Source organism: Lissotriton helveticus, chromosome 4_1 (assembly GCF_964261635.1).
Source record: "Lissotriton helveticus chromosome 4_1, aLisHel1.1, whole genome shotgun sequence".
Taxonomy (NCBI): domain Eukaryota; kingdom Metazoa; phylum Chordata; class Amphibia; order Caudata; family Salamandridae; genus Lissotriton; species Lissotriton helveticus.
This window is the reverse complement of record NC_136063.1, coordinates 886799508-886819023: the sequence shown is the minus strand read 5'-3', so window position 1 is coordinate 886819023 and position 19516 is coordinate 886799508. Positions and strand designations below refer to the sequence as shown.

The 19516-nt window shown below is 42.4% G+C and overlaps 1 protein-coding gene across 1 annotated transcript in view; it reads left to right on the top strand.

Moving 5' to 3' along the window:
* TIMM21 (translocase of inner mitochondrial membrane 21) overlaps positions 1 to 13277 on the top strand; it is a 150711-nt gene extending 137434 nt beyond the window's left edge. The window contains exon 7 of the mRNA XM_078687515.1: positions 12270 to 13277. The gene's annotated coding sequence lies outside the window, so the exon portion shown is untranslated. The remainder of the gene's footprint in view (positions 1 to 12269) is intronic.
* Positions 13278 to 19516: the final 6239 nt, after the last annotated feature.

The following is a 19516-nucleotide window of genomic DNA, read 5'->3' as shown; positions in this document are numbered from 1 at the left end:
TGTGTCATAGTCCCAGTGGAGGACCCAAGAGGCACCATAGTGCCAGCGCCACTATGTCTTTGGGGGCATCCTTTGTTCCTTGTGATGAGAGAAGAGTTAGGAAAACTCCTGCCCTGCCCCAGGGCATATGCACACTTTTGGGATTCTGCTACATTGGCAGCCAGTTGGGACATTTTGGGACAGAGGGCATTTGAGTTCAAGTGTAAGGCCAGCTTGGCCTGGGGTCAGTTTCTAAGGTACGCCCTATTGTGATGTGATGCATAATGTGATTTGTGTCATATATATGCTTCATATGATTCATGCCTAAATGTGATACATGTCTAGTAGGTAATTGCATACTGTGTTTATGCAGGTGGGGCCTAGTGTGTAATGTATTTAATGCATAGGAGGTTGGGGCATAATGTGTTTTATGCCTGACGTTGTAATGCTGAGGTCATTAGTGTACCAGTAGTTACTGGTTGTGTTTTAGATTTGCATTTACTTACCTATTCTGATGGTTCTGAAATACAAAATACATGGAATCCATCCAGTAAGCATTAAGATTTACTAGCCTTTAGATTTCTGCCTAAAACGTTGAAGGTGAATGTCCTCCATTATATCAGTGTTTGAGCTAGGGCAAAGTTACAGGTGTTTGTCAGCCCCGGTGTTGTCACTTAGAGCTGGTGTGGCATCATATTGTTCAGTTCAGGACAATTCCAGAAAACCTGAACAGTGCATTGAGTATCATCACAGTAGACTTTCTTGTCAGTCAACTGTCTCCAGAAAGTTAAACTGCTGGCACCAAATGTAGGTGATTTTACTTCTTGGTGCATGTTATCCAATATGATATTGGTTATGTTGTGTTAAGTATTTTGTAAAGCGCACTTACACCACAGGGCAGTCTTAAGGCACTAGGGGCCGGATGTAGGTCGGTCGGTAACGGCCGAAAATCGGTATTTTCGGCCGTTACCGACCGAGATTCACAAAATGGTATGTAGGGCCACATATTTTACAGATTCGGTAAATTTACCGAATCTGTAAAATACCGAATCGGTATTTTTACCGATTCGGTAACAATGAGATGTAGGTGGGACTCTTCTGAGTCCCACAAGCCTTACAGAATCGGTATTTTACCATGAAATCCAACTTCATGGTAAAAAACCGATTCCGGTGTGCATGCACATGTGTGCATGCACACCTGTGCCATATGACAGGCAGACCTGCCCTTAGGGCAGGTATGCCTGCCACATGGCCCCCAAATCTTTTTTGGGGGTGCTAGAGGGTGTCAAAGTGACACCCCCTGCACCCTTGTCAAAATCGGTATTTACCGATTCGGTAAATACCGACCGGTAATGCCCTATTCATTCCTATGGGCTTCAAAGCCCATAGGAATGAATGGGGCATTACCGGTCGGTATTTACCGAATCGGTAAATACAGATATTTACCGATTCGGTAAAAGGAACATCTGGATGTTCCTACATATCCACCCCTTAGATTTACCGATTTTTAATTACCGAATCGGTAGGATTCGGTAATTAAAAATCGGTAAATCTATTTTACCTACATCTGGGCCACAGAGATTTAATCAGAACGTACAAACTGCTCCTTATATATTTAGGTGAAATGAGAATGCATCCTTAAACTTGTTTTACGCTTAAGTTTAGAGAGAACCTTTTCTATATTGCTCAGAAACGGAAGGATCCCATTTCATAGTCTAGCTGCGCCGATCGTGAATGCACCGCCTCTTCCTTAGCATGTTTTTATGTCTGAATATAAAGTAAAAATTAATTTATTGTATGCAGTGGTCTTGAAGTTTATATCTCTTTTTAAGCGTTTATGAAGAAAAGCCGGCACTTGAGCCCAAAAGACGGGCAGAGTGACTTAAATTGTATATGTTTTATTGGTAGCCAGTAGAAACTCTTCAGACCTGGTGAAATATGGTCGTTTGATTTAAGATCAGAGATGCCACTTATATCCGCATTTTTGAGTCACTAGAGTTTAGCCAATAAGTATTACTGATTCTTAGGTAATCGTTATTTGCAAAGTACGTACAAGAGATGAGGGCAATGTGCATTTGTACGTTTTGGAGAAAGCTTAAGAATCTAAACATTGTACGTGGAAAAATCCCGAGCTACCATCAGAAAATGTCATCTCTTGTGGAGAAATTTAGTCCATCATCATACCCATTATCTTTTTTTACCCTTTGAAAAAGGAGTTGGACACACTTAGGGGCAATGTATCAAGATACCTATTTGCGATTCTCAAATAGCGATTTTTTGAGAATCGCTATTTGAGAATCGCAAATGGTATGTTTAAAAAAAAATCGCAATTTTTTAGCAATTTCTTGATATTCCTTAATTGCGAATTCGCAAATTGCGAATTCGCAATTAAGAAATACTTTCCCATTCATTTCTATGGGCCACGAGGCCCATAGGAAGGAATGGGAAGTTATTCTCAATATGCGATTTCGCAATTTGCTAATCGCAAATTGAGAATAATTTCAAGGATGCAGGGGTGTCCAAAGGACACCCTGCTGCACCCCTGAAATTTACATATGTGTGCATTTGGTGCACATACATGCCCTAAGGGCATGTATGTGCGCCATGGCACCTTTACAGATGCCAAAAAGTGCATTTGTCAAGTTGGTGGTAATTTGCGATTTCTTAATTGGAATTCGCACAACTTGGGTGCTTCATACATAGCATTTAAGGAATCGCAATTTGCGATTCCTTAAATGCTGACGCAAAATTAAGGAATGGCAAATTTTGCGATTCCTTAATTTTGCGATGCGATTTCCATGATACATCGCATTTTTCAGTTTTTTTCTCGCAAACGCTGCTTTTTTGCGAATCGCAGCGTTTGCGAGAAAAAAAACGGATGATACATCTGCACCTTGGTCACTCCAGCTGTAGTTCTTTGAGCAAGGTGGTAGGAAGAGCACCAATCCGTCCAATGTATTTCTTGTTAGAATGTAGCTCTTTAAGTGATCAGCATCCATACATCAGTCAGATTTCATCCGGTCTGAACCAAACATCCTTCTATCATCCGCCGTAATTTCAAAGTAATGTTACCAACTAGTTAAGAGTCGTAAGCATAATTGTAAAGAAAACCACAAGAAAGTTCCAGAAAGCGAGCATTGCCAACTGCTAACACATATAATAAATCTTGAAAATAAATGGTGGCAACGCAGCTCCTTCAAGAATACCCAATTCTAACGTCTCCATCATTGAAGTGTAAGCCACACAAATGCAGAATCCTGGACTGTCGTGTAACTCATTCATAAATGAAAACGTAACTTTAAAATCAAACATGAAAGTGCACCGAATAAAATGTAAGCATGCAATTTAATTTCACAAAAGTATATAAACGCAGACATGCCAATGCCATCAGGTCTTAAGTTATTTTTTAAAACTTTTACAGTAGATTTTTCCATCCTCCAATAGATAGCTGGACTCTGCACAACTTGGCAACCTATAAAGAAAAGAAGCTGTAAAATGGGTGGCGCAGGCTAGTAACATGTTATGTTATGATACAAGAAAGGATAACATTATGCAAATATAGACTTGCAAACACCACAGCACTTCAATTTGACTGTCATCATTGTGTAAAGTTTAGACCATCCTAAAGACTTCATGGCACTGTAAAGTCTTTGAGCTGAAATACTTCTGGCCAAATAAATAGCAGGTACACCTATCTATTACATTACAATCATACCAATCTGGCCAAAATGCGTTTTTTATAATTCAACTTGGTAAATGACTGTCGGAACATCTTACAGAGTCCCACTGGGTGCAAGCAGGAGCTGTGGGGGTTGAGGCCTTCTACTCCTGATGTCCTGTGGTCTGATTTACTGTGTCCTGAGTAACTGGGCCAAGTACCCCTTCAGCACTTGTCTCTCCGTATTGGCATGCATCGAGCAGTCCAAGGATTCCTGGGGTGGGGGTAGATAGATGCAGAGTGGGTAACACAGGCTGACAACTCAAAATATCTTGAACAGCAACAGTAAATTAATGTCCAGTCAAATACTTGCTTTTATGAAAAAGGAGTATTTATATACGAGCACAAAGTAAAGTACGGCATACACAAACAAAACACACAGTTCCTTGAGGTCAGGGCTCTCGTGTTCGATAGGCAGGTCCCGGAGTCCCATTTCCCTCTCACTACCTCTTGTGGTATTTTCCTCATTCACAATAGGCAACATTCAGATTAAGCGCTAGTACTTTAAGACTCAAGATGCCTACTTCCAAAGTCAAAAGTGTTCCAGCTCCTGAAGCGCTATGCATCAGAACAAGTTCCCTTGGGGCCTTCTGGTGCTCTGATCAGTCTTATACACTCATGGACTGGTGCGCTACCAGAGTCCCCTGGATCGGTTCAGTCTCGCACATTGTGAAGGGCTGCAGCGGCTGCTGGCTTTGATTAGCACTCGTGGAGCTGCAGCGGCTGAGCATCCACAGTGCTTCCTCCAATTAGATGGTACGTTCCTTCTCACAGTTGGAAGGGATGATCTGTTGTACGGTTCCCACTAGAAAAGGTAGGATTGCTTATTTAGGACAACAGGACAGCAGAAATGTAGAGACGTGAGTCCATCTACACCATCAGAGACTGTTGGCCCAATTCCTAGCTAGCTTACAGTGCCTCACCCGAACCCCTAATTTTCCTGGGGTGGTATGTGAGTTTGGCAACCCCATCTGATGCCCAATGGAATCGTTGAAACAGATCTTACCCCTTTCATTGTCTATTCATGCATGCCCTTGGTAAACGTAAGACAGATACAAAGTTTCCAGTATTACGAACATAGTGAAAAGAATGAATATAGCTGGATGATTTGGTCTGTAGTAGGCTTGGCAATCCCTCTCTGCAGGATCAGGATGCCCCAATTCAGGAAGGACCTCAAGATCTGGCTCTTGGACTGAACCACAGTGCCTTGCGACAGATCTGCAGCCCTCAGCACCTTGAGACACTTACTTGTGAGTGGTTGTGCTTTACAAGCAGATTTATTGATTGATTGGACCTCAGCGTTAGCAGAGCTGCATTTTGAACACAGCCTTGGGTCCAGGACTGTAGTGGTTGGAGTGCCCCACTGACACTTAAAGGGGCAGTGCACTGTTTATATAATAAAAATACTGTATTAGAGGTACGGCTCTGAGGCAATGATGTGTCTGGATGTTAGGAGTTGTCTGAGTGGCAACACAAACACTAGAATATCTTGTTCTGTTTTAAGCCTTGAACGAAGTGTACAGCTTGTGTCACAGGCAAGTCCGTCTAAAAACAAGCAGGATGTACAGCGTCTTCTCAGAAATAAAACATGTAAAAATTATATATATATATATATATACATATATAATAATATAGCTAAGGCAAAGCATGCTAAAGCTTGTAAAATTTAAAACCAAAATAGAGAACCAAAGTTGGTCCAAGAAGGCCTCACTAGAGATCGATTGGGTTCTGAATGAGGCTCGGGCATGCACAGGTCACATGGCGTCCTCTGCGCTTGATGGTGGCAGAATCAGGCCATGTTCTTTGTTCTTCACAGTGGCCTCTGGAATGCAGGTTCACCAACCTTACTCCACACACAGGCGACTGCCCTATCAGCACAGCAGTAATTTACACACGGGGTTGCTGACTTCATTCCAAACACGGGCTATGGTCTGATCAGCACAGCAGTTATGCAATCTACACTTCCGGCCCCCTCTGGCGTATGGGGTCACAGATTTCAGTGTGCACACGACTACGGCCCAATCAAAATAGCAGTCATGCAATCTTCACAGCAGCCCCTTCTGGCATACAGGGTTGCACACTTCAATACGCACACGGTCTACGGCATTTTTGGTGCAACCGCAGCTAACTTCGTGGCTGCCTCTCTGCCATAGAGGGTCACCAGCCTGAACAAGAGTGACAACCTGATCGGTGCACCAACCGTCTCCTCGCACCTTGCTACTGTGACCAATCTACCGGATTCCTCACTCCCTCAAAGCACTCTCCTCTTTCATACAGGGTACACTATTCTTGGCAAGTAAGCAGGCACTTATGCTCCAAGGGCAGGTCTGATTACCTTTGAAGTGGCCACTTCTCTGTCCTGCCCTTCCCATAGAAAGCAGATTGTCTCAGAAGAAGGTACCCAAAATTTGATAGCCCACAGAACAGGTCATGGGAGTGACTAGAGGTTCACACCCTAATGGGCATCAAAAGGTTACACAAACATAAAGAGGAGTACCGTCAGAAAGCAAAAAATGCGGACTGAGTGAGATGACTATCAAATGAAGAGAGTCCTTCTTTTGTTTAAAAACCCCTCACTCACCAACCTGGTTGGTGACATGCTTCATCATCGGGGTCCACCCTAATGGCCGAGTGCCATCAGGGTGTGCTGCGACACCTGAATTACAGTGGAGCGGGTATTTTGTGTGTGAAGTGAACAAAAATATGTTAAAAATTGTCCTGGTATCCTTGTGTGAAAAAACTTTTATTAGCAAGTTACTGGACAATATTAAAATAAAGTGTGTGGATACAGTGAGGTTAGTTATGACCAAGTGTATCACTATGTGTGGTTCAGGTCTACATGTTTCAACCCATTAAGGGAAAATTCCGGGTTTTCTTCAGGACCAAAAAAGAGGAAGATGGGTGGTCAGGACACACTAACGACCTGCCAGACCTAAATTCCTAAAGACTGTAGACAGAAAATCCAGTCAAAGTCGCAATCTCACACTCAATGGTGGTGAGAAAAAAGCAAAAGACCTGTGGAGGAAGAAAGCATAGGGGTCACGAATATGCATGTTACAAGCCTGTAACGTCGTGCCGTGCTGATTCTCACGTGTCTGCTTGCTCACTGTGCATCCCAATCAGAACTCATAATTGCCGTAATTGTGCAACTATCGGATGGCTCATCATTTAATTAGTGGTTGTGCCTAAAGAAAATACAAATTTATAGTAAGAGCCAGTCGGGGCTCCAGCAGGCACACTTTAATAATGACGACGTGCTCTGTGATAAATAACCGTTACACCAACAGTCGACAGCACTAGGCGTTTATCTGTGCGTGGCTCGGCTCTTCACTGCAAAGTTAGCGTGAATAGTAACGGCGTGAAATCAAAACCCACTCTCACATTCATACTAAACAGAACAACACACAAATTAGAAGAACCCTCGGGGTCAACAGGGCTTACTCCTGTTGTGGGTCTTTAGAGCTTCACGGGGTAGAGGGAAGGATAAAGCCTCAGAGCGTAACGTATTCTGTCGAGGAAAAGAGAAAATAGGATCGTCTCATATGTGGGGCTTACCAGCTAATGATAGACGATCACACGGTGCTTGGCTCAGATGGAAAAAAGGAGTTAGATAAACTTACAGTTGCTGCGTGATTAGAGAGCCTGGTACCTACTCGCCTCTCCGTGCTTCCCCGCTAATGAGGTGGCGTACCCGGCAAGGATTAGTAGTGTCAGTATGACTTCCGGGGTGGGCGGGGTTTAGGCGCGTAAGCGTGTTAACGCGTTACGGCATAGTGGACATAGTAGGAGGACTAGAAGGCGTTGCCGGGCAACCATACTACACAAATATCGGCCGACGAGAAAAGATTGCAGACTAAGCAATCGGATCGGCTGTAGTTTTTTAGTACCGGCATTAAGATAAGAGAGACAGTTCTTATGTAGTTGAAGGGAAACAAGTTAATAACTACAGGGCTGCTTCTAAACCGGGGTATATGTAATGAAAAACTACGTAATTACAGGCTGAGAGGCATCAAAAGGTTACCCCAGGGCTCCCAGCTCTACTCTTTATCATTCTCTTGTCAGCCCCATTTCCTTCCTGAGATGCGTCCAATCCCCTTTCCAGTGACATCTCTCTATAGCAAGGAACACCCTTTGAAGTGTACTGTATAGCCTGGCTCTCCTTCCTCCAGTGTGTATTCCACTTAGTTCTCAGTAATAGAGCTATCCACACATCTGTCTGGGGGGGATTCAGCTACCTTCCTAGGCTCATCCAGTCAGCCTTTGGTCACCTAAAATGGAACTCTGAGTCTTCCATGTATTGAACTATTCACAAGTACACATATTCACAGCACACACATGGAACCACATGTGTGATGCGCAGCGCTACATACTTACTTGATGTAGGCCAAGGGTGAGTTAAGCACAGAGAAACCAAACTTTACAAAAGTGAGCCTGTATTTCTCACTCCAGTGACACAGGCAAAGTGATCACTACACTGTATGCAGATACCACTGTGCTTATGCTGCTTAACTCCTGGCAAAACCAGGATGACAATGACAATGTGAACCCTTTTACAGGTCAGACAGATGATTAAACATTTCTGAGATACTGACTTGAAAATCCCTACCTTGTTCAGCACACCTTTATACTCAAAGCTTCTAAGCTGACAAGTCCTCTCAAACACCCGTCTCCTTGTCCATCACTTGCCCCAAACCTGAGTCGCCACAAATCAGACAAGCAACATCAGTCAAATTACCAGCCCAAAAATAAACGCAAATGAATGGGGAAATACCTTGCTTTTAGGGCGCGTGAATGGAACTTGTATAAATCAACATGCATTCCTCTTACTTTGCTCCAAGATGCTGACCACCAAAATCTAACTTGCTGCACAAAAAGATCTCCGATTTCTGATGGATATTTCTAACTGCAGATACCTTACCATTAGAATATTTCCAGTTGCCAGACTGGATCTGGAATTCTTCAGAACAATTGCTGCTGTGTGCCACCAGGTGGTGCCATCTGACTCTGCGATAACGTTGTTGCCACACCAAAAGTCCTAGAGGGGAGTAGCTTATAGGGGCCATCCTGCTTGGGGACCTAAGTTCCTTCATTTCCCCACCTTTTCTGTTCCAAATTTGTCAGTCTACAGACAATTTCAATTTTCCAGCAGTGTGCCTAGGGAACAAATTACATTTTCCCCAAAATGACAGGATTCAGGTGGAGCCCTGTTAAATATGAAGGTGATCAGTGAGCAAGAAGCAAAGCTATACGTCGCAGAGAACAAAAAAAGGTTTTGTTCTGAGCAGTATATCATTTTCATTATTTTCTTTATTTTTTTATACAAAAAAACGTTTTCTTCTTTTTTTTAGATACTTTCATCATATCGTAGATTATTTTCCAAATTTTATAAACATTTAAAAATACAATACACTATTCACATATCCAAAAATAGACGGATCCTTTGAATAAACCCTGATGATCACACATCAAACAACAAACACTCTCTACTCATACATACCACATAACATCCTCCACTTAACATCCAATATATCCATTCATTTCTGTGATTGAGGTAGTCCAGATGGTACAAGTGACGAAGATATCAAGTAAATAACCAGAGGAAGCTACAACGCCCCCGTTAACTTGCGAAGACACCTAATGCTTTATAAATCGTGCGCTCTCAATTGTAATCGGAGGAATGAATGGTGTTATTGAAATTGTTAGATGTGTATTTTCCTGTATCTGTTCAAGCTGCATTGAGTTTTGGAGATCAAGGATATGATGCCGATGTTTCGAGTCAATCCTGGGTGCTGATGAGGATGGTTTTGAGGCTTCTTGGTTTCTTAGCCTCGTGTATTCTATTTGAACCTGTCATAATGATTAACCCCTTCGATGCTTGCCCGTTTCCGCCGCTGTGCGGTAAACAAACGAACAGGGCGGGGCCGTGACGAACCCCAGCCGTCATCCGCACACGAGCACCGCGGAGCCTGATGGCTGGGGTTCGTCACCAGCATGCAAGGGGTAAACCGCAACCTGCAGTAGTGCACGCACACTGTAGAGTTGCCTAGACTGGGCTTGAAGAGGCTGGGTCATGCTATGCATGCCCACGTGAAAGCTTCCGCTTCTAGGCTAGGATCGCATCTTGTGAGAGGACACAGTGGCAACAAAAGAGTTGGGGAGTATTTCGGTGTCTTGATGGGCAGCCATTGGTTCTAGTAAGTTGAATGTTCTTATTTCTTACCAATGCGTAATACACAACCTCAGTTCCAGAACCCCAAGTGTTTTGTCATTTTTCTTGTTGAAAGCTAAGTGTGCCTCTTAAAGTCTTTCATGATCTTTGTATAATATGTGTGTTGAGGAAAAACTCTGACTACTGAAAAAGTACTATAAGTTTTCAAAGTGTTGGCATGGACGAGAGTTTACTGTATGCACTTTTTTTCACAGTGAACAAAACTGAATACTTTTGTATTTTCTTTCACTTACTACGGGGATTATTAGACGTCTAAACATGTGTAATGAGTGTAGGCAGAAGACCTTTTTTCTTTTTTCCTACATATTTTCTCTATATTTGCCACTATGCTGAGAGAGGTCGAAATTGGTGAACAGAGCTTATTTTCTGTTTTTTTTAAGGGATATGTATGGATGTTGCACATAGATGCCAATTTGCATTTGCGAAAAAGGCACTTCTCTTCCCGTGAGTTTTTGGGGGATTTTGGTTTAACCTTCATGATTAGACAGAGTCTGTTTCTGGAGAAGATACTTTTGTTTAAGTAAGAGTATAAAAGGGGCCTCTAGAAAGTATATTTATCAGAGTAATTAGGAATCTCGAGAAACTTCAAACAGACTCAGATCCACAGATCCTAAAGACAGTCTTCAATGCATGTTTTGTTCAAGAGTATAGCAATGCAGGAGGGGCTTGGCGAATTAAAACAATGGGAGAATGAAGAACTAAAATTACACATGCGTATACTTCACATGTTCCATACAAAGGCCAAGTGGATGCAAGAAGCCAATTAGCAAAACTCTGTCAACACTCCTATCCCTTTCCCCCTATTTTCAAGTTGAACAGCCACAAACGGTGTCCTTAGTGGCTGAAATTCTAGTCAGGAGGATTCCTATTTGAGGTTAGTTACAAAAGAATCAAACTTACCAAAATCTGGCAGAACCTCTCTCCAGAGAGCACATGAGTTGCCCAGCAGTGTAACATCTGTTTCCTGAGGGTGCAGCACCGGGACACTCTGAAATACAAATGATGTTGGATAGAGGAGGCAGCTCAGGAACTCAGTGGTGGAAGGTGGACATGAATTTGTCTTGCTGGAGGCCGCTGTCACTCAGAGCCTGCACTGTGGATGCATGCATCATCTCTGGTGTTCGAGATGTCATCTGGGAAAGGTGGAGATCAAGGGGTTGTGGTATCCAGTGGAGCTCCTGCTTCGTATTAACCTGCTTGACCTTCATGCCATCAGGCTGTCCCTAAAAGCCTTTCTATAGACCATCAAGGGAAGGCTGGTGAAGGTCCTCGCAGACAACACAACTGCCATGTGGTACTGCTACAAGCAGGGCACCATGGTCCTGGATTTCATGCCGGGAGACTGTGCACCTTTGTTAGTGACTGGATCGAACGGGATCTTCCTGGTGGCCAATCACCAGAAAGGGTCTCTGATTGCCAGAGTAACAAAATCGAGCTGGCATCAGCTATTGAATCAAGAATGGCATCCTCATCCAAGGTGAGTTGAGGACATCTTCAATAAGCGGGATTTGCCCTGACTGGATCTTTTTGTAGCCACCAGGAATGTGCAGTGTTTATTCTACCTTGCACTACAATTTCCTCCTGGAAGGTATCTAGGGGATGCTTTCGCCTGCGATGGAACAAAGGCTTCTTGTGAGCATTTCCACCCCTGCCCCGCTTTCTTCGAGATCAGAGGATGGTCCTTGTGGACCGAGACCTAGTCACCTTTATTGTACTAGACTGAGCCAGGAGAGTGTGGCACCCTCTCTCTTGAGTCTGAGCATCTGCCTTCCGATTCGGCTACCCCTTCCGGAGGTCCTCCTTTCACAGGGCAGGATCCTGCATCCGAATATCCACAATCTGCACCTCCACGGTTGGAGATTGAACACCGTCAGTTTGTTCCCTTGTTGGCCAAATGTTCTTATATTGTATTGTTTTAGTTCAGAGTTCTTTAATTTGTTATAATTATTTAATGCTCGTATAACAATGAGATGAGATAAATGCATAATGGTAGTCTTGGCTTGGGTCTTGATGTAAAACGTTTTTCCTTGTAGTATTTGAATTGGGGATTGTTCACGAAATGTAACACACTTTCTTTAGTGGAATAATACACACAGCCGGCATCTCTAATCTATGCTGGGGATGTGCGTGCATAAAAATGCACAGATTTTTCAACTGCAAAATATATATAGTCAGGTTGTAAGGAAAAGATTTGTAGAGATGCATGTTTATGTTTATGGGATTTGTAAAGCGCGTGACTACCCTTGGGCATCTCAGCGCTGCGATGAGAGTTCATTCAAAGAAGCCTTTGAGGAATTTCTTATTAGCAGTGTCTCACTGTCTTTTGTGTTCTTTCCTTTACAGAAGCAACACCTAATGACCTTCACTGTAAGGCGTCCATACTGAATTGATGTTCCTACGGCAGAAATGAAGCTTTTTGAGCTGACTAATGTTGGTGATCTTGTTATGTAAACATTGGGATTTTCCGTAAATCCCATCTCATTGTGGTCTTCTCTCAAAAAATAAATTTTCCTTGGGCCAGATATATTAGCCTGCAGTCATATAAATTACTAAATTACTTTGATGGTGCAGTAACTATTGTTAACCTGTTTTAATACTAATCCATTTTGAAAGTGCTTAAGGTGTAGTTGTGGGTCATTTAGTCAAATAATTTATCTAATACGGACTGTGATTATTTATAGATTAAAGTTTGCATTATCAAAATTAACAATGTTAGCTACATTTTTTTAGATATAGCAAAACTAAAGTGTAAGAAATTGGGCTATTAGTTGCGAAGGATGTAAGTCATTCGCTAGTAATAGATCTGTAATTGCCTTATCTCTGAGAACCAAGTACTTCATTTTAGCACTTGAAACTCTCTGGGTGGCAAAGCAGAGCAGTCGAAACCCTACCCAGGGAAGGTGTTGTGAGCTGGTTGGCCCAATTTACTGGCCCGCAACAACAAAGCTCAATAAACTATTGTAATGTCTGCGCTTTTTCTTTTAAAAAGGAAAAGTACTTTTATTACACGCACAAACCCACACACACACACTACTAAATGAAATACATGATATTACAAATGTATTCATTAGGTAGTTGAAAATACCTTTAGTGACACCCTTATATCACATAGTGGGCTCTGGACCCTATACCGAATACATCATCACAATATAAGGGGGTGTCACTTTGAATAAAGCGGCTTACTGGCTTTTTCAGGGTGTCATCACATTATTCGAATATGCCTTGTCATGTTTGAACCTTATAACACCATTTAAATCAGTAAGCACAGTATTAAAAATCAGTAGAATTCATTCTAAACATAAGCATTGCAATTATCGGTAATGCTGTGAATAAAGCATTTCAGTTTGAAAACATATGTGTCAGAGTCTTTCTTTGCTTGCTGTATGCCACCTAATGCTGCCATTGGGATACCACGGGCGTGATTGGTAGTGTGCCTGTTGCCCAAAACGCCAAATCAGTGATTAAATTAATGGTTGGTTTACTCCCGGGTTCAGGGACGTAATCATCTGGGAAAGGTAGGGTTACGTTTTACCCAAACATTCTTGAGGGGGCTGCTGCACCATCTGAAACCCACAATGGTGTTGCCACAGCCATCACGGGGCCGCCACAAGCACCAGGATATTTGTAAAGTAGCCTATGATGGGGTGCTCTTTGCCAGTCTCGGTGAATATTTAATTAGCTGCAGCATTGTTTTCCTTTTATATTTATTTTAGGTGGGGTACACCAGTCCCACTCCGGAGCACCCGTGGCCTCCTTTTGTTGGGGGGGCACGGGGGGCGTAGTCCCAAAAGCACCCGCTGCCTTGCCAACTCCGAGCCTGGCCAGCAGTCTATTGCTGGTGTGGGAGACAGCCCACTGATTCTCCCACGTATGTCCTTGTCGGCAGGTGGCTGCCTTTCATTCGCTTCTTCGATCCCCAAGTCACTGATAAGTAGGATGGGAGCACAGCTTCTAGTGAGAGTACAGTGGTGCTCCTCACTCTGGAAGGCTGCATCTGTTCAAACTGGCTTCATGTGTTCCGGGAACCCCAGGTCACTTGGATTTGGGGGGGGGGGGGGGCGGGGGTTGGTGCCCCAGGGATGAAGGTTGGCTAATAGAGATCCCCCCTACACACACACCCACACCCTCCCCGTCATAATTAATTGAATAATGGTGTGTCAACACACTGGTCCTGACTCAACCTGGAGTAAATTCTTCTGGGTACAGAGGAGCACTATGTGCCTGCTTTTCTTTGGTTTTTTTGACAGCCTTGTCCTAACACTCAAAAGTTGATGGGAGGAATGAGTGCAGTTTGTCTAACCACTGTCAGTAGCTCAGGGTAGCATTCCAACCCATTGTTCTTTTGCCCACCATACAAGCTCAGATTAGACAAGGTCATATGCATATTAGTCATGGTCCTGCTCCAATATACCCAACCCGAACTGCCAAAACCGATCCTATGAGCCAGAACACAAGCAACTCACAGAACCGATTTCACTCTAGCTGGGACTTTTCAGTCGGCTGAAGCTTGGTTCCAGTGACACAGCAAGCAAGGGACCCCCTTCTGGGCGTACACTTGGCCAATTAGGGCAGTACATTAAACACATAATAGGCTGGTGCTCCTCTCCTGCTGGTTGGAGCATCTTGTGCAGCCCCTCTACAATCAGCCAACAGAACACCCTCCTTGCTGAACTCCTCAGGCCTCAGAGTTTCATGGCATCCTAAAGGGCACCGGGGGAATAGAGGGGTGGGAGAGTCCAGGCCCCTTCCCCTAGTCAGTCCTCAGGAGACATAAGTGAGCCAGTGCCACTGGCCCTGAAGAGACCCATCCTAGTCTCTGGGGTCAGCTGGAGTCAAAGTCCTTAGTCCAGCCTTATAGGGCTAGAGGTGGTTTTCCTTCCAGCTGGGCACCCATTTGCTATCATGGGTTCCAGGTCCAGGGTGTTCTTCCTAGTGCAGGAGTTTTTAAGTGGGGTGGAATGTTTTAAGGGTCAGGCATCCCTGCCAATCCTACAGTGATACACCACCTTTGTCCCAACCTTCCTGCATAGTACTGTGGGACAATCTAAAATGGCAACTTCAAGTTTTCTCCTGCAGGGCCCCCTCTTAGGGCCTTACCTCCACCCCTAGCTGACACAACTGCCTGATCCCTTCCCATCAAAACCTCTGTCTCTCCTGTGTTGATTTAAGAGGTCTGGGCTCCTTCTTTGTTCCAATGGGCATGAGCTGTCCCTGCTCAAATGGAGTGTGACAAGCGAATTATCAGATGCAGGTTTCCTCCCCACCCCTTCCTTTCCCAGCCACTATTCAATGCTCTTTTTGTGTGGGGAGTTCTTTGTTCTTTCTGCTGGAGAGAAGAGTAATTTATTTGGCCCAGTGGGTGGACAAAGGCATGGAATCTGATTATGAGCTGAGCCAGAGAAATGTAACAAATCCTGAAACCCCATAAGATGTGTATGTGAGATAGTGGAGATTGCAAATTCAAACTGTTTGTGAATGTTTTACCCAGTTTGTTACCTTCCTGGACCCTGTAGGTCCAAGAGCAAAAAACTGTACTTTAGAGCAGTTTTTGCCTATATGTATAAACAGTGAAATCACCACAGATTTTATTATTAATCACTACAGACAAACCCTACGAATGATCAAAAAGACTGTGGATACATTAAGCTCTGAACCTTTGATGAAACAGAGGCTGTTTAATTTATGATGTTTATGTTGAATTGAATATAGGGATGAATAATAAGAAAAAACAAATCACGTTATTGTGAACGAGTGCATAGTGCTCCCCATAACACAGGTTTCTGTGGATCTTTTTTATTTTTACCAACTTGACTAGGAGCTAGTCAAGATATGGGTTAGCACCAGATATAATTTGTTGACATAGAAGTTAAATTGTTTAAACAAAGGAGTGCATATCGCTATACATTGTTGTAAACCCTACGAATGGCCACTGGTACGGCCTACCCCAAGTCAGTAATAATCCTTGCAGAGTTTCTTCTTCGCCAGGCTACCTGTGAGCAGATACAGGGTTCCGCACAATGGTTGTCTCACGTGTAGCCCGCACACGTGCACACATGCGTACATGCGTATACACACATATTCGCTTATATCCAGCATGGTGCACCTTACCCTATCTGTGCAGTAGAAGCCTTAACGTAAAAAGCGGACGCCTAGGGGTTATCATCCTGAGTCTAATTACTGTGGATTTACCATGAGTGAGACACTCTCACATTAAATTTGAAGAAGAAAAAAAGTTGTCAAAATTGAAGCTTCCTGGTGAATTAAGTGGGCGGAACTCGTGTGCTACATGAAGACTATAAGGCTGTCAATTGATTGAACTGGTTCTTGAACACAATATTATTTCAGTTTGCAATTTATCAATACTAGTTAAATAAGCAGCTAGATGATAATCATATTTCAGTAGAAATATTGTATGCAAGATTGTGACCAACTAAGCCCGTATTGAATACAAAAATGTTTGTAATCAACATTTGAGGTAATGTTCAGTAACGTGCAGTTATTATTTAAGTAAGATTACTGCACATCTTTCCAGAGTTTCACTCCTCTGTTTAAAAGATAACAGATTTTCAACATTTTGATAACAAAAAAGCACTGGGCACTCATCTGTAAGTTTAGTGACATGTGCATTTAAAGGAAATAGATAGACCTACGTTTTAAAAATATGTTCCTAATGTCAGTGCATGTACATATTTATTGTATTTGCTTGATTAAAAAGTACATTCTTAAATAACGTGTTGCTGTATATAAATTCAGGAGTGTAATTTGTTCTTCAAAGTCCTTGAAGTGAGGAGCATATGAGTAATGAGCACAACTCTTCTGTGAGCCAAAGCATCAGCCTATTGTACATAGTGAGCATATATGGTTTAGAGCAGGGGTCTCCAAAATACGGCTCGTGGGCCAACTACAGCCCGCTGCCAAATTTTATCCGGCCCACAGAGTCAGCCTGGCTGCAAGATTCTATCTGGCCTACAGACTAACACGCTACTGGTCTCATCAGCTTCATACTGATGGATTTCTTTAAGCGTTATTCCTAACCTTAAGAACTGCGGAGATAGCTGGATGTTTTACCAGTTTAGCCAAAAGGTGTCAGAAGAGGACAACGATGTAAAAAATAGAAGACTGCCTAGAATAATACATTTTTTTGTCCTTAATTTTATATTCAGTATAAAATTAAGGACAAACAATAAGTTTATAATTCTAGGCAGTTTTGTGTTTTTTCATCTGTTATTGTTGGAAAGATTAACAACAACAATAACCTAGGTTCCTATGTCACTTAGACTCCATTCATTTCAAGGAGAAAAACCACACTATTTTCTGTTGGTGGCTGGGTTATTTATTTTACCCGAAATTTCAATTCATTCATATATAATATGAAGGGGCAACTGTTTTCCACAGATTTACACACAGAATTAACCAACAAACATTTACAAATACATACACTTTTTCATACAATTAACGATATTCAATAAGACAAATAAATTCACAAATTTTTACACACAACGTTCACAATTACTATCAATAATACAATGTGGACCGAAGAAATGTTTTTCGCAAGACAAATCAATTGCACTGCAAGTCTGCATAAGCTTAGACAGTATTATCATATCTTGTTTACGTTTTACTCATTTTCCAAGATATTCTTGCTAACAATAAACATATTCCTAATACAACTCAGCGGTATTCTCGCTGTGCCTATTACAACTCAGCGGTATTCTCGCTGTGCCGACGCGTTTCGAGACACACTTATGCCTTGGTGCGCTCTCATCAAGGTATCTTACTTATCCACATTTGGGTGTATCTAAAAGTACAAAAAATAATAAAAACATCTGTCACTGACACTACCTTTGTTTCCCCCCCCCCCCCAGCTAGCTACGAAGAGAACGGCTCTATGGCTTCCTGTTGTTCTATACCTGGACAGATGTTCTGCTACCTCCCATTGTCCTTTACCTGCCCAGCAAGTAGTTCTCAAACCCCCTTGATTGCCTTATCATTCCCTTATTGTTATATTTCCATATGAACTCATTCTCTCCTTTTTGCATTTTGTTAATCCGGTAATCACTTTTATGCCTAGATTTACTTGCGCTTTTTTCTTATTCATGACTATTTTGTATCATTATATTTACTGTATTTGCGAATGTATTTATATTCCTTTTTTTTTATATATACTTTTTCCCCTTATTGTCAACCCTTTTCCCCCTCTTCTCCTCTCTTTTTATTTCTTTTTATGCCTACTTCTCTGCCTAATAAAATCTTTTTGAACTTAAAAAAAAACATCTGTCACTCATCTGTGATATTTACATGATTTAAACAGCTTATACCAATGGCTGTGTGGGGCTACCTACCTGCCTATGTGGTAAAGCGTTATTTGGCTGAGGTTTCTAGACCGCTGTGTCCGGATGTTATAAGCAATGAGTCTGTAAACAATAAGAAGACGTTTTTGGTATTGTATTCTGCTTCCTTGCGTTTAAGCTAAACACGTTAACCATTGCCTGCAACATACCTGTCTTTTCATTATGCCAGACCCAGATCAAACTCCTTTATTCTTCTTCCTCGTTGTTTCCTAACAAAAGACAACAAGAGGGAAGGGGTAGGAGGGAGAGAGGGCACCAGTATGCTTAGTTTTGGACCCTTATTAAACTTTCATTAGAGTAACGTTGCATTAAGCAACCATCCTACCTTATGCCAGCTGTTTTCTCTCTTCCGCCTATTACAGTGGGACTCGGGTAATCGTACTGCTTCTTTTTCAGTTTCCTACAACAAAGACATGACGGATGGTCTAAATATCGTGTTCCGCGCTATGTGTGGATATTAATTTTACTTCGGCGCACGTCTATACCACTTACCGGTGGGCGTGTCTCAACCTCCTTCTCTCACTATCTCGGCCGCGTAACGTGAATCAGCGTCGCATAGCGTTAGGCGCGCTGTATTCATGTAAACGCGGCTGCCTCTGGGAATTGTAGTTCTACATCAGCTCATGTTGGGGCTTGTAGTCTTAAGGCAGGAACGAACAAGTTATACACGGTATGTACTTGAAACTCACCACTCTCAACGTGGTGTGTATTCATGCTGCATCAAATGGCAACAGGGAAATGTAGTTCTTTAACACTACATAATGGGCATTATCGTTTTTATATACAGAGTTAACCTGTCACAAGGCCGTTTATTCTTATGACTTGGAGACGCTAAGCCGAATCGATCCCTGGCTTATTGTAACATTCATCACCAATATGTACATTTTTCAAAATAAAATAAAAATCACTTCAAACACATATTATCATGGCACATCCTTCCAGGATCCTCTATTATTCTCTTATTAATGCATCCCCTGGCCACATACAGTATCTCAATACTCTTCACAAATAACTATTGCCTATTAGTATTCCTCTCACTCATTGCTTAACACAGCGAGATTTTCAAGTCGTCAAGATTAAAAAGGACAGTTTTAACTCTGGGCATGACTCCTCTCAAACCCGAGATATTTCAGACATTTCATTTAGCCCGGTCATTACTGTTATATTTCATAATCAGATAAGCCTCTTTTCTGAGTAAAAAGGTTTCAATATCGGTAATCTTACTAGACGTGTTCTTTG